Source organism: Lithobates pipiens, unplaced genomic scaffold (genome assembly GCF_037356315.1).
Source record: "Lithobates pipiens isolate NorthernLeopardFrog02 unplaced genomic scaffold, aLitPip1_a1.2 Scaffold_10, whole genome shotgun sequence".
Classification (NCBI taxonomy): domain Eukaryota; kingdom Metazoa; phylum Chordata; class Amphibia; order Anura; family Ranidae; genus Lithobates; species Lithobates pipiens.
The window spans coordinates 100,454,509-100,468,952 of record NW_027507686.1 but is presented as its reverse complement, the minus strand read 5'-3'; the positions used below and the strand labels follow the sequence as shown (position 1 = coordinate 100,468,952).

Genomic DNA, 14,444 nt, shown 5'->3' with positions numbered 1-14,444 from the left:
GTATTCTGTATTCACTAGCCTTTCTTCTGTATGCTGTGGTCTTCTATATATACCAGCTTCTCTGTACACCCTTGCATCTCTGTAATCACTGTGTAAACTAGCCAGTCTTATGTATACACTCGCCGACTGTATACACTAGACTCTCTGAATACACTAAACCCTCTGTATACCACAGCCTGTCTTCTGTATACACTAGACTGTAAAAACTAGCTAGAATACACCAGCCTGTCTTCTGTACCCACTAGACTCTCTGTATACACTACCCAGTCTTCTGTATACACTGTCAGCTTTGATGTATACCCAAGCCTGTCTTCTGTATACACTAGTTTCTCTATATGCACTGTCCTTTCTGTATACACTCGACTCTCTCTATACACTAACCTCTCTATATTTACTAACATCTTTGTATATACTAGCATCCCTTTAAACTAGCCTCTCTGTGTACCCCGGCCTCACTGTTTACTCTAGCATCTCTGTATACTCAAGCCTATCTGCATACATGAGTCTGTATTCTGTATTCACTAGCCTTTCTTCTGTATGCTGTAGTCTTCTATATATACCAGCTTCTCTGTACACCCTTGCATCTCTGTAAACACTGTGTAAACTAGCCAGTCTTATGTATACACTCGCCGACTGTATACACTAGACTCTCTGAATACACTAAACCCTCTGTATACCACAGCCTGTCTTCTGTATACACTAGACTGTAAAAACTAGCTAGAATACACCAGCCTGTCTTCTGTACCCACTAGACTCTCTGTATACACTACCCAGTCTTCTGTATACACTGACAGCTTTGGTGTATACCCAAGCCTGTCTTCTGGATACACTAGTTTCTCTATATGCACTGTCCTTTCTGTATACACTTGACTCTCTCTATACACTAACCTCTCTATATACACTAACATCTTTGTAAATACTAGCCTCTCTTTAAACTAGCCTCTCTGTGTACCCCAGCCTCACTGTTTACTCTAGCATCTCTGTATACACTAGCATTTCTGTATGCATCCCTCTATCTGTATTCACTAGCCTCTCTGTATACCCCAGCCTGCCTCTCTATATACACTAGCTTTTCTTCTGAATATAAAAGTCTCAGTCTCTCTCTATAACCAAGCCTGTTTTCTGTATACATTAGAATGTGTCCTGTTTACACTAGCCTGTCTTCTTTATTCTCTAGCCTCTCTGTATACAATAGCCTGCCATCTAAATAAAATACATACTTTGTATTCCCAACCTGTTTTCTGTATAATCTAGCCTACCTTCTGTATACCTTTAGCCTCTCTGTATAAACTAGCCTTCCTTCTATATACACTGCCATTTATGAGGTAAACAAGAAGTGTAGTGTACATAAATGAATGGCTAGAGTATAAAGAGAGGATAGGGTATACAGAAGAAAGCCTAGTGTATACAGAACACAGGCTAGTACCCTGAGCCTGGGTGAGAGAGGATGAGGAGCATTAGGAGGGCTTGGTCTTCCACATCCGACCAAGTGTTCGGCATGATGTGGCTCAACACGTCCAGCTGCCGAAAATAAGGACAAGAGTGGGAGGCACACAACACCCACTGTAACAGTGCTAGGTTCCTGTATTACAGAACCAGAACACCAGCAATAAGGGGTATCTTCAGGTTTATACTGTGCAGGAGGCACACAACACCCACTCTAACTTCTGCACCGCAGATGCCTGTATTGCAGAAATTGAACACCAGTAATAAAGGGTAGCTTCAGGTGTGTACTGTGCAGGAGGCACATAACACCCACTGTAACAGGTTCCCAAGAAGTAAAGACACTGTCCCTGACTATCGTCCTCTTTCCCTGACCGCCGCAATACACTATACAAGGCCGCCTGAGATATAATTGGCCACAGGAATCCTCCCTGTGGTCAATTGTGGCTCTCCTCTCAGAGGATGTCACATCTGTTCTTATTATATAGAACTTATTATGCTCCTCGTACACTTTTTCAATTTGGCCGAACGGCCGGACGCAAGTTGCCCCCGGTGCGGGAACATGGGGGGAGACATGATGCACATGTTTTGGAGATGCACGAAGTTGATCCGCTACTGGACGGAGGTCACAGGAACCATTGATCGAGTGTTTGGAACCTCCACCAGCATGGAGGCAAAGTATTGTCTCCTGGGATTAGTTGAAGGAGTTGGAAACCCGGGAAGCAGCCAGATGGCAGTTCTGAGATGCCTATTTCAGGCAAGGAAACTGATTGCCCAACCCTGCTTAGCCTCCAATGTTGGCAATGACTTGTTTTTTTTCGTTTGTTTCCCAAGATGACCATATTGGCGTTTGTCAAGATGGTTGAGAATGCCCGAAGAGATCGTCTATGGCCCCATCACCTTGAAAGTGCCAGATCTTGTCTGATCTCGGAGGCTAAGCATTGTCGGGCCTGATTAGTAAGTGGATGGAAGACCGACTGGCAATACCAGGTGCCGTTTGCTTATTTCTTGATCATACATCACGGGACACAGGAGCTTCATTACATAGTGGGTTATATAGGCACCTCTGGTGATTGGACATTGGTTAACCCCCAATTAAGGAGAATTCCTCCCCTATATAACCCCTCCCATATGGGAGGCACCTCAGTTTTCTCGCCAGTGTCTATGGTGGTTGGTCACGTAAAACATGTGCTATGAAGAAAGCTCTGTGCAGGTCCCTGCGGGGGCCTAAGGGCTACAACAAACCGGATCCATATCTCGGGCCGATATTTTGACTCCCAAGATGATATGGTACCCGGGCCTCATCATCCGAAGAAACAAGGTTTTGCCTGTAAGTCCTCTCCTATTGGAAGACTGGGCTCTGGGAAAACCAGACTTGGTGTACTATTTACATAGTGGCACGAAAATTTCTGGCAGAGTCTTTTACAAGGTCCAGGTAGGAGGTTCTTCTGAGAAGGAACCCCAAAAAAACCCTGAAGCTTTCCACAACTCTGCCCGCTGTGATGGGTGAAGGCTGGAATCTGTCTGTTTTCAGCAATTCCTGCGATGAGGACAGGTAAGGGAAGTTAATCCTCTATAAATTATATTATGGATTTCTTCATTGAGTAGTTGTATGTCTTACCTGGTTTCCACCACTAGAGGGAGTAAGAGCAGCCTGATGCATACTTACATGCCTTTCAGATACACACGCTCAGCGAAGCCTGGTTCTCCCAGATGATTCACGTCTCCACTGCAATCTCTGCCACAATGAAGGTAATACAGGGGTCCCACGTAGTCTAGGGGTCCCACGCAGCTCCGATGGCAATTCCCTTCCCCCCTGGATAGCGGCGGTCATCGTGCATGCGCGCTGAGCGCGCTCCCGTGCTAATGGAGGAGGGGGAGTGTGGTTGCGAGCCGTGCACGTCGGTGTGGCACCAGGCACCAGGCGGCAGTTTTAAAAAGCCCAGAGCGTCAGGGGGCTGTAAGTGGAGACACAGGAGCTGTGGGCAGTAAGCATCCCAAGGGATTGGATCCAGGCAAATCTAAGACACCTACTCAGCATCAGGTTGTGCAGTTTAAGCATATATAAGACTATGTAAGACTTTAAGCACAACAGTGATTGCACTTTGTACTAGTACCTCTGCTTTGTAGCTTATGACTATGTCTCCTCGTAAGAGGGTCTCAGTGGGAGGTAACAAGGGCACTGGTAAGTCACCGCCTAGGTCTAGGGGTTCTAAAAATGCCTGTAGGTTACCATCCCCCCCTGCAAGACTGGAGCCAGCCTCACAGGATGAGTCAGTGCCCCTGTCAGGTTTTGCAGCCTCTCCTAATTTTTCAGCCCCGATATACGTCACTGGGGACTCCCTTAGGGCTACATTGGAGGGTTTTGAAGGGAGAATCATGAATTTTATTTCAGCTTCCCTGAAAGATAGCAGGAAATGGGGTAGATCCCCTCCCTCTGCTGAGATTCCTCTTTCAGATGACACTTCTGACAATGAGGAGAGATCCCTATCTTGGGACAGGGATCTTGAGCAGTCGGATGAATAAGAGGAAGAGGAGAGAGTCCCCTCCTCCCAGGCGCTCAGAAAACAGGTGCAGTATTATACTGAATTGGTGCGTACCACATTCAGAATGCCTGCTGCTGAGATCGCTACATCCTCTGTTTCTTCCCTGGGAGTCAGGAAAATCCCACAGACTGCCTTTTCCTTTCCAATTCATCCCTTAATGGATAAATTGTTGTATGAGGATTGGGAACATCCTGATAAACTGTTTGCTCCTCCTAAAAGGTTTTCTATGCTTTATCCTCTGGAGGAAAGTTTCACCAAGAAATGGGGGGTCCCATTTGTCGATGCGGCTGTTTCTTCTACGGCCTTCTCAACCCCCCTCCACAGGAAAGGCTCTATGCCGGGCTCAGGGGCAGAAGAAATCCTGGGGGCGAAAGCCTGCCAAGCAGAGCCCAAAAGCTTCCTTGTGAAGGGGCGCCCCCACTCGGCCGAGTGGGAGGAAAGCTCCTGCAGTTTGTGGAAGCCTGGCGGGAAGAGATCCGGGACAAGTGGGTGGTCTCTTCAGTATCTCTGGGCTACAAGCTGGAATTTCAGGAGATTCCACCTTCTCGCTTTCTAAGGTCAAGGATCCCCAGGGACCCAGTAAAGCAAAGACCGCTATTTCTGGCCTTAGATCACTTACTATCCCAGGGGGTGATAGTAGACGTGGACCCAAAAGAACAGGGTTGAGGGTTTTACTCGAATCTCTTCACCGTTCCAAAGCCAAATGGAAGTGTCAGACCTATCCTGGATCTGAAGGATCTGAACCGGTTTTTACGCATCCGGTCCTTCCGAATGCAGTCAATTCGCACTGTGGTCTCCTGCCTGCAAGGGGGAGAGTTTATGGCATCAATAGACATCAAGGATGCATATCTCCATGTGCCAATTTTTCCCGCACACCAAAATTATCTAAGGTTCGCGGTAGAGCGGCGCCATTTTAAATTTCTGGCCTTGCCGTTCGGGCTCGCTACAGCCCCTCGAGTCTTCACAAAGATTCTGGACCCTCTCTTGGCAAACCTAAGAGCTCAGGGTATAGCCGTCATGGCTTATCTAGACGATTTGCTTCTCATAGAGAAAACAGTAGCGCTCCTGAACCACAGTGTTACCAGAACGCTAGAACACCTGGAACAACTAGGTTGGATTATAAACCTAGAAAAGTCGTCCCTACAGCCTGCTACCAGGTTGGAATACCTGGGTATGGTTATCGATACCGCTCAGGGCAAGGTGTTTCTACCAAGGCCAAAAGCCTTGGCCATTGGGGATCTGGTGCGCCTAATTCTGGGCAGAAGATCTTCCCCCATTCGGTTGTGCATGAGACTGTTAGGGAAAATGGTCGCCTCCTTCAAGGCCGTTCCATTCGCCCAGTTGCACTCAAGGCCTCTGCAAAGATGCATCCTTGCGGCTTGGAACAGGAAGCCCCAGTCCTTGGATCTTCCTATGCGTCTATCCCCAGGGACATGCAAGAGTCTCATCTGGTGGTTACAAACCGAGAATTTGCTGAAAGGCAAAACTTTTCTTCCTCTTCCATGGAAGATTATTACAACAGATGCCAGCCTGACAGGCTGGGGAGCAGTGTTGGAGGAGACGTGCTCGCAGGGGAAATGGTCTGCGATCGAGAAGCTATTGCCCATAAATTTCTTGGAGATCCGGGCAGTTTATATGGCTCTCATAAACTGGTCTTTCAGACTACGGGGTCTCCCTGTTCAGGTTCAGTCTGACAATGCCACAGCAGGTGGCACCAGGGCGGTACCATGAGTCTGGTTGCGCAAAAAGAGGTGAATCGCATACTTGTCTGGGCAGAAAGGCATGTTCCATGCCTTTCTGAAGTCTTCATTCCAGGAGTGGAAAATTGGCAGGCGGATTTTCTGAGCCACCAGCAGTTGTGCCCAGGAGAATGGGCTCTGCACCCCGACGTGTTTTGGAACATATGTCACAGGTGGGGTACTCCAGACATAGATCTGTTTGCGTCCAGGTTCAACAGAAAACTAGACAAATTCGTGTCAAGGACAAGAGATACACTCGCTCAGGAGTCGGATGCTCTAACAGTTCCCTAGGATCAGTACAATTTGTTTTATGCCTTTCCCCTGTGCCCGCTTCTGTCGCGGTTCCTGGGAAGAGTCAAGAGGGAGACAAAGTCGGTTCTTTTGGTAGCCCGGCTTGGCCCAGGTGACCGTGGTATGCAGAGATCATGAAGTTGGCAGTAGGCAGGCCGTGAATCCTCCCTCTCCGGCCAGATCTGCTCTCACAGGGTCCAATTTACCATCCTGCTTTACACAGTCTGAATTTGATGGTTTAGCTGCTGAGACCCACATTCTGAGAGACCGTGGGCTTTCGGGGCCAGTCCTTTCTACTCTGGTCAATGCCAGAAAGCCGGCCTCCAGGCTTATTTACTACAAAATCTGGAGGGCATATGTTTTCTGGTGTGAACTCAGGGAATGGCATCCTAGAAAGTATGTCATTAGCAGGATCTTGGCCTTCCTCCAGTCAGGCCTAGAAATTAATTTGGCCGTAAGCACTATCAAGGTGCAGATTTCGGCGTTCTCAGTGTTTTTTCAGAAGCCACTGGCATCGCATTCCCTGGTGCGGGCTTTCATCCAGGGGGCTATGCGGATAAGGCCGCCGGCCAAACCTCCGGTATGCCCATGGGATCTGAATTTGGTTCTCTCAGCTTTGCAGGGGCAACCTTTTGAACCTTTGCATCAGCCTTCGTTAGTTCTTTTGACTAAAAAATTGGTTTTCTTGGTAGCCATATCCACGGCTAGAAGAGTGTCAGAACTAGCAGCTCTCTCCAGCAAAGAGCCGTATCTAATTATTCATAAGGACCGGGTGGTAATGCCTCCCAACAGGTCCTTTCTGCCTAAGGTGGTTTCAGGATTCCATTTGAATCAAGATGTAATCCTACCATTACTTTTTCAGGACCAACAGTCCGCAGAAGAAGAATCTTTGCACACTTTGCATGTGGTAAGGGCAATCAGTATCTATCATCAGGCAACTGCTCAGATAAGGAAAACTGATTGCTTATTTATTTTGCCGGAGGGCTCTAGGAAGGGCCAGGCGGCATCAAATTCCACTCTCTCAAGGTGGATTAGACAGATTATTTCTCAGGCCTATAGTGTTAAAAGGAAGATCCCTCCTTTTCAAGTGAAAGCGCACTCAACTAGGGCTGTATGTGCTTATTGGGCAGTGCATCACCAGGCCTCCCTGGCTCAGATCTGAAAGGCTGCAACTTGGTCATCAGTCCACACATTCACCAGATTCTATCAGGTGGATGTCAGAGGGCAAGAGGATATCGCCTTTGGGCGCAGTGTACTGCAGGCTGCAGTTTAGGTCCTCCGGTCCTTGGCGGTCTATATATTATGATCTGTGTCTCCCTCCCCTCAATCTGAGCATTGCTTTGGGACATCCCACTATGTAATGAAGCTCCTGTGTCCCGTGATGTATGATCAAGAAAATAGGATTTTTATATACAGCTTACCTGTAAAATCCTTTTCTTGAGAGTACATCACGGGACACAGAGCTCCCGCCCCTCTTGGGTTTTACGTGGTTTCCTATTGCTTTGCTACAAAACTGAGGTGCCTCCCATATGGGAGGGGTTATATAGGGGAGGAATTCTCCTTAATTGGGGGTTAACCAGTGTCCAATCACCAGAGGTGCCTATATAACCCACTATATAATAAAGCTCCTGTGTCCCGTGATGTACTCTCAAGAAAAGGATTTTCCAGGTAAGCTGTACATAAAAATCTTATTTTTTATGTTGTTGGCGTTGACCTGTTTTTTTTCGCTTGTTTCCCAAGATGACCATCTTGGCGTTTGTCAAGAGGGTTGAGAGTGCCCAAAGAAAGTGCCTACGGCCAAATCACAAGTAAAGTGCCCGATCTTGTCTGATCTCGGAGGCTAAGCATTGTCGGGCCTGATTAGTAACTGGATGGGAGATCGACTGGGAATACCAGGTGCCGTAGGCTTCTTTTTATGTTGTTGGCGTTGACATGTTTTTTTTTTTCCCACTTGTTTCCCAAGGTGACCATCTTGGCATTTGTCAAGAGGGCTGAGAGAGCCCAAAGAAATCTCCTACGGCCACATCACTGATCTCAGAGGCTAAGCAGGGTCCGGCCTAAATAGTATATAATTACAGGTGCCATAGGAATCTTTTTATATTGTTGGCTTTGACATGTTTTTTTTCCGCTTGTTTCCCAAGGGGACCATTTTAGCATCTGTCAAGAGTTTTGAGTATGTCCCGAAGCGTTAGCCTAAGGCCACATCACCCTGAAAGCGCCCGATCTCAGAGGCTAAGCAGGGTCAGGGTCAGATGTGAGACCGCCAGGGTCTATGTTGTTGGCGTTGACCTGTTTTTTTTTTACTTGTTTCCCAAGATGACCATCTTGGCATTTGTCAAGAGGGTTGAGAGTGTCTGAATAGAACACCTATGGCCACATCACCCTGAAAGCTCTCATCTGATCTCGGAGGCCTAGCAGTGTACTGCCTGGTTAATACCTGTATGGGAGACCATCTGTGAATACCAGGTCCCGTAGGCTTCTTTTTATGTTGTTGGCATTGACCTGTTTATTTTCACTTGTTTCCCAAGGTGACCATCTTGGTGTTTAACAAGAGGGTTGAGAGATCCCAAAGAGATCACCTATGGCCTCATCACCCTGAAAGCACCCGATCTCATCTGATCTCAGAGGCTAAGCAGTGTCGGGCCTGGTTAGTACCAGGATGGGAGAACGTCTGGGAATAACAGGTGCCGTAGGCTTCTTTTTATGTTGTTGGCCTTGACCTGTTTTTTTTTTTCACTTGTTTCCCAAGGTGACCATCTTGGCGTTTGTGAAGAGGGTTGAGAGTGCCCGAAGAGATCACCTATGGCCCCATCACCCTGAAAGTGCCCAATCTCATCTGATCTGGGAGGCTAAACAGTGTCGGGCCTGGTTAGTACCTAGCTTCTTTTTATGTTGTTGGCTTTGACCTGTTTTTTTTCGCTTGTTTCTCAAGGCGACCATATTGGCGTTTGTCAAGAGGGTTGGGCATTTCTTGAAGAGAACACTTACGGCCACATAACCCTGAAAGCACCCGATCTCGTCTGATTTCAGAGGCTAAACAGCGTCAGGCCTGGTTAGCACCTGGATGGGAGACTGCCTGGGAAGACCAGGTGCCATAGAAGGATCTGGCCTGGTTAGTGTCTTGATTGGGAGATCGCCTGGGAATACCGGATGCCGTAGGCTTTTTTTTATATTGTTGGCTTTGACCTGCTTTTTTTAGCTTGTTTCCCAAGGTGACCATCTTGGCCTTTGTCAAGAGGCTTCAGAGTGCCCAAAGAGAGTGCCTACGGCCAAATCACCCTGAAAGAGCCCAATCTCATCTGATCTCAGAGGATAAGCAGCGATGGGCCTGGTTAGTACCTGGATGGGAGATAGCCTGGGAATACCAGGTGCCGTAGGCTTCTCATTATGTTGTCGGCGTTGACCTATTTTTTTTCCCTTGTTTCCCAAGGTGACCATCTTGGCATTTGTCAAGAGGGTTGAGAGCGCACAAAGAAATTGCTTATGGGCACAACACCCTGAAAGCGCCCAATCTCGTCTGGTCTCAGAGGCTAAGCAGGGTTGGGCCTGGTTTGTACCTGGATGGGAGACCGCATGGGTTTTCCAGATGCCGCAGGCTTCTTTTTATGTTGCTGGTGTTGACCTGTTTTTTTTCGCTTGTTTCCCAAAGTGATCATCTTGGCATTTGTCAAGAGGGTTGAGAGTGCCTAAAGAGATCGCTTACAGCCACATCACCCTGCAAGCATCCTATCTCTTCTGATCTCGGAGGCTAAGAAGGGTTGGGCCTAGTTAGTACTTGAATGGGAGACGGGCTTGGAATACCAGGTGCCGTATTCTTCTTTTTATGTTGTTGGTGTTGACCTGTTTTTTTTCGCTTGTTTTCCAGGGTGACTATCTTGGCATTTTTCAAGAGGGATGAGAGTGCCCAAAGAGATTGCCTATGAGCACATCACCCTGAAAGTGCCCAATCTCCTCTGATCTCAGAGGCTAGAAAGGTTCGCGCCTTGTTAATACCTGGATGGGAGACCGCCTGGGAATATTAGGTGTTGTAGGCTTCTTTTTATGTTGTTGGCGTTGACTTGTTTTTTTTGTTTGTTTCCCAAGGTGACCATCTTGGCGTTTGTCAAGAGGGTTGAGCGTGCCTGAAAAAAATCTACTATGGCCGCATCACCCTGAAAGAGCCCAATCTCATTTGATCTCAGAGGCTAAGCAGGGTTGGGACCTGGTTAGTACCTGGGTGGGAGACCGCCTGGGATTTCTCAATGCCATAGGCTTTTTTTTTAAGTTGTTGGCATTGACTTATTTTTTTTTTGCTTGTTTCCCAAGGTGACCATCTTGGCGTTTGTCAAGAGGGTTGAAAGTGCCTGAAGACATTGCCTACGGGCACATCACCCTAAAAGCACCCGATCTCGTTTGATGTTGGAGGCTAAGAAGAGTCGGGCCTTGTTAGTACCTGGATGGGAGACCGCCTGGGAATACCAGGTGTCGTAAGCTTCTTTTAATGTTGTTGGCGTTGACCTGTTTTTATTTCGCTTGTTTCCCAAGGTGACCATCTTGGTGTTTGTCAAGAGGGTTGAGAGTGCCTGAAAAGATTGCCTATGGCCACATCACTCTGAAAGCACCCAATCTCGTCTGATCTTGGAGGCTAAGAAGAGTCAGGCCTGGTTAGTACCTGGATGGGAGACCACCTGGGAATACCAGTTATTGTAGGCTTCTTTTTATGTTGTTGACGTTGATTCGTTTGTTTTTTTTCGCTTGTTTCCTAAGGAGACCATCTTGGCATTTGTCAAGAGGGTTGAGAGTGCCCAAAGAGATCGCTTACAGCAGCAACACCCTGAAAGAGCCCTATCTCTTCTCATCTCGGAGGCTAAGAAGGGTTTGGCCTAGTTAGTACTTGGATAGTAGATGGCGTTGGAATACCAGGTGCCGTATTCTTCTTTTTATGTTGTTGACATTGACCTGTTTTTTTCCGCTTGTATCTCAAGGTGACTATCATGGCATTTGTCAAGAGGGTTGAGAGTGCACAAAGAGATTGCCTATGGGCACATAACCCTGAAAGCGCCCGATCTCCTCTGATCTCAGAGGCTAAACAGGGTTGGGCCTTGCTAGTACCTGGATTGGAGACCACCTGGGAATACTAGGTGCCGTAGGCTTCTTTCTATGTTGTTGGCGTTGACTTGTTTTTGTTTTGTTTGTTTACCAAGTTGACCATCTTGGTGTTTGTCAAGAGGGTTGAGAGTGCCTGAAGAGCTCGCCTATGGCCACATAACCCTGAAAGCACCAGATCTCGTCTGATCTCAGAGGCTAAACAGGGTCTGGGCCTTGTTAATACCCGGATGGCAGACCACCTGGGAAGACTAGGTGCTGTAGACTTCTTCTTATGTTGTTGGCGTTGACTTGTTTTTTTTGTTAGTTTCCCAAGGTGACCATCTTGGCGTTTGTCAAGAGGGTTAAAAGTGCCAGAAGAGATTGCCTACGGGCACATCACCCTGAAAGCACCCGATCTCGTTTGATGTTGGAGGCTAAGAAGAGTCAGGCCTGGTTAGTACCTGGATGGGAGACCACCTGGGAATACCAGTTATTGTAGGCTTCTTTTTATGTTGTTGACGTTGATTCGTTTGTTTTTTTTCGCTTGTTTCCCAAGGAGACCATCTTGGCATTTGTCAAGAGGGTTGAGAGTGCCCAAAGAGATCGCTTACAGCAGCAACACCCTGAAAGAGCCCTATCTCTTCTCATCTCGGAGGCTAAGAAGGGTTGGGCCTAGTTAGTACCTGGATGGGATATGGCGTTGGAATACCAGGTGCCGTATTCTTCTTTTTATGTTGTTGACATTGACCTGTTTTTTTTCGCTTGTATCTCAAGGTGACTATCTTGGCATTTGTCAAGAGGGTTGAGAGTGCACAAAGAGATTGCCTATGGGCACATAACCCTGAAAGCGCCCGATCTCCTCTGATCTCAAAGGCTAAACAGGGTTGGGCCTTGCTAGTACCTGGATTGGAGACCACCTGGGAATACTAGGTGCCGTAGGCTTCTTTCTATGTTGTTGGCGTTGACTTGTTTTTGTTTTGTTTGTTTACCAAGTTGACCATCTTGGTTTTTGTCAAGAGGGTTGAGAGTGCCTGAAGAGCTCGCCTATGGCCACATAACCCTGAAAGCACCAGATCTCGTCTGATCTCAGAGGCTAAACAGGGTCTGGGCCTTGTTAATACCCGGATGGCAGATCACCTGGGAATACTAGGTGCTGTAGACTTCTTCTTATGTTGTTGGCGTTGACTTGTTTTTTTTGTTAGTTTCCCAAGGTGACCATCTTGGCGTTTGTCAAGAGGGTTAAAAGTGCCAGAAGAGATTGCCTACGGGCACATCACCCTGAAAGCACCCGATCTCGTTTGATGTTGGAGGCTAAGAAAAGTCAGGCCTTGTTAGTACCTGGATGGGAGACCGCCTGGGAATTCCAGGTGTCGTAGGCTTCTTTTTATGCTGTTGGCGTTGACCTGTTTTTATTTCGCTTGTTTCCCAAGGTGACCATCTTGGTGTTTGTCAAGAGGGTTGTGAGTGCCTGAAGAGATTGCCTATGGCCACATCACTCTGAAAGCACCCAATCTCGTCTGATCTTGGAGGCTAAGAAGAGTCAGGCCTGGTTAGTACCTGGATGGGAGACCACCTGGGAATACCAGTTATTGTAGGCTTCTTTTTATGTTGTTGGCGTTGATTAGTTTTTTTCGCTTGTTTCCCAAGGTGACCATCTTGGCATTTGTCAAGAGGCTTGAGAGTGCCCAAAGAGATCGCTTACAGCAGCAACACTCTGAAAGAGCCCTATCTCTTCTCATCTCGGAGGCTAAGAAGGGTTGGGCCTAGTTAGTACCTGGATAGGAGATGGCGTTGGAATACCAGGTGCCGTATTCTTCTCTTTATGTTGTTGACATTTACCTGTTTTTTTTCGCTTGTATCTCAAGGTGACTATCTTGGTATTTGTCAAGAGCGTTGAGAGTGCCCAAAGAGATTGCCTATGGGCACAAAACCCTGAAAGCGCCCGATCTCCTCTGATCTCAGAGGCTAAACAGGGTCGGGCCTTGCTAGTACCTGGATTGGAGACCACCTGGGAATACTAGGTGCAGTAGGCTTCTTTTTATGTTGTTGGCGTTGACTTGTTTTTGTTTTGTTTGTTTACCAAGGCGACCATCTTGGTGTTTGGCAAGAGGGTTGAGAGTGCCTGAAGAGCTCGCCTATGGCCACATAACCCTGAAAGCACCAGATCTCGTCTGATCTCAGAGACTAAACAGGGTCGGGCCTTGTTAATACCCGGATGGGAGGCCATCTGGGAATACTAGGTGCTGTAGACTTCTTCTTATGTTGTTGGCGTTGACTTGTTTTTTTTTGTTTGTTTCCCAAGGTGACCATCTTGGCGTTAGTCAAGAGGGTTGAGAGTGCCTGAAGAAATCTCCTATGGCCACATCACCCTGAAAGAGCCCAATATCATCTGATCTCAGAGGCTAAGCAGGGTTGGGACCAGTTTAGTACCTGGATGGGAGACCGCCTGGGATTTCCAGATGCCGTAGTCTTCTTTTTATGTTGTTGCCGTTGACCTATTTTTTCCCGCTTGTTCCCAAGGTGACCATCTTGGCGTTTGTCAAGAGAGTTGAGAGTGCCTGAAGATATTGGCTACGGCCACATCACCCTGAATCTGTTCCCTCTCATCTGATCTTGGAGGCTAAGCAGGGTCGGGCCTGGTTAATGCCTGGATGGGAGACCACCTGGGAATACCAGGTGTCGTAGGCTTCTTTTTATTTTTTCAAATATAATTTTTTCTCCAAACAGGGGAAGGCGGTCCCCCGAGTACATAATGCAACAGAAAAATACAAAGCAAAAAGCAGCTGAACAATACTTGATACTGGTATATTTGCAACTGTGAGTCTGCCTTCCATCAATCATAATGATTCGAGGCACGGATAAAGTACTGTACCAAGATCCAGGGTCACACAAACCCCAGGTCCCTCCGGCATAATCCATCCAGAGGGGGGTGTGGGGCCGTCATTGCCAATTTTCCACTTTTTCCAAAAGAGGGGGTGAGAGATAGGGGAGGAAGGCATAAAAGAGAAGGGGTGAAAGATCAGGAAAGAAGAAAATGGGACGAGACACGATGGCAGCCACTGCCCAAGGGGCCAGTCAAGGAAAGCTCAGAGCACTAAGGCGATAGCAGGCGACATCCTTCCAGCGAGAATATAAAGGTATTCCAGATGTCCCAGGTTTGTTTGAAATGTAATGAAAGGGGGGGGAACATTTTTTCCAATAGAGAGGGATGCAGGATTTTGCCACATTTATCACATGCTGTAAAATTGATTTTTTGTACTTCTTAATGGGAATCTGTGAATGGTGCAAGAGAAAGAATGCAGCCTCTTCCGGGATGGAGAAGTCTGTGAATTTTTGTGTTATGCATCGGATCTCTGTC

General features: G+C 47.4%; 13 pseudogenes; all 13 read left to right on the top strand.

The window, feature by feature from the left end:
• Window positions 1-7,808: 7,808 nt before the first annotated feature.
• Window positions 7,809-7,927, top strand: LOC143956607 (5S ribosomal RNA; annotated as a pseudogene).
• A 669-nt stretch (window positions 7,928-8,596) lies between these two features.
• LOC143954904 (5S ribosomal RNA) lies at window positions 8,597-8,715 on the top strand (annotated as a pseudogene).
• Window positions 8,716-9,280: 565 nt separating this feature from the next.
• LOC143945912 (5S ribosomal RNA) lies at window positions 9,281-9,399 on the top strand (annotated as a pseudogene).
• Window positions 9,400-10,373: 974 nt separating this feature from the next.
• On the top strand, window positions 10,374-10,492 carry LOC143948122 (5S ribosomal RNA; annotated as a pseudogene).
• A 100-nt stretch (window positions 10,493-10,592) lies between these two features.
• LOC143955352 (5S ribosomal RNA) lies at window positions 10,593-10,711 on the top strand (annotated as a pseudogene).
• Window positions 10,712-11,032: 321 nt separating this feature from the next.
• On the top strand, window positions 11,033-11,151 carry LOC143946707 (5S ribosomal RNA; annotated as a pseudogene).
• A 100-nt stretch (window positions 11,152-11,251) lies between these two features.
• Window positions 11,252-11,371, top strand: LOC143946387 (5S ribosomal RNA; annotated as a pseudogene).
• Window positions 11,372-11,469: 98 nt separating this feature from the next.
• On the top strand, window positions 11,470-11,588 carry LOC143951361 (5S ribosomal RNA; annotated as a pseudogene).
• A 321-nt stretch (window positions 11,589-11,909) lies between these two features.
• Window positions 11,910-12,028, top strand: LOC143951097 (5S ribosomal RNA; annotated as a pseudogene).
• A 100-nt stretch (window positions 12,029-12,128) lies between these two features.
• Window positions 12,129-12,248, top strand: LOC143951504 (5S ribosomal RNA; annotated as a pseudogene).
• A 317-nt stretch (window positions 12,249-12,565) lies between these two features.
• LOC143955343 (5S ribosomal RNA) lies at window positions 12,566-12,684 on the top strand (annotated as a pseudogene).
• Window positions 12,685-13,219: 535 nt separating this feature from the next.
• On the top strand, window positions 13,220-13,338 carry LOC143950819 (5S ribosomal RNA; annotated as a pseudogene).
• A 317-nt stretch (window positions 13,339-13,655) lies between these two features.
• On the top strand, window positions 13,656-13,774 carry LOC143953637 (5S ribosomal RNA; annotated as a pseudogene).
• Window positions 13,775-14,444: the final 670 nt, after the last annotated feature.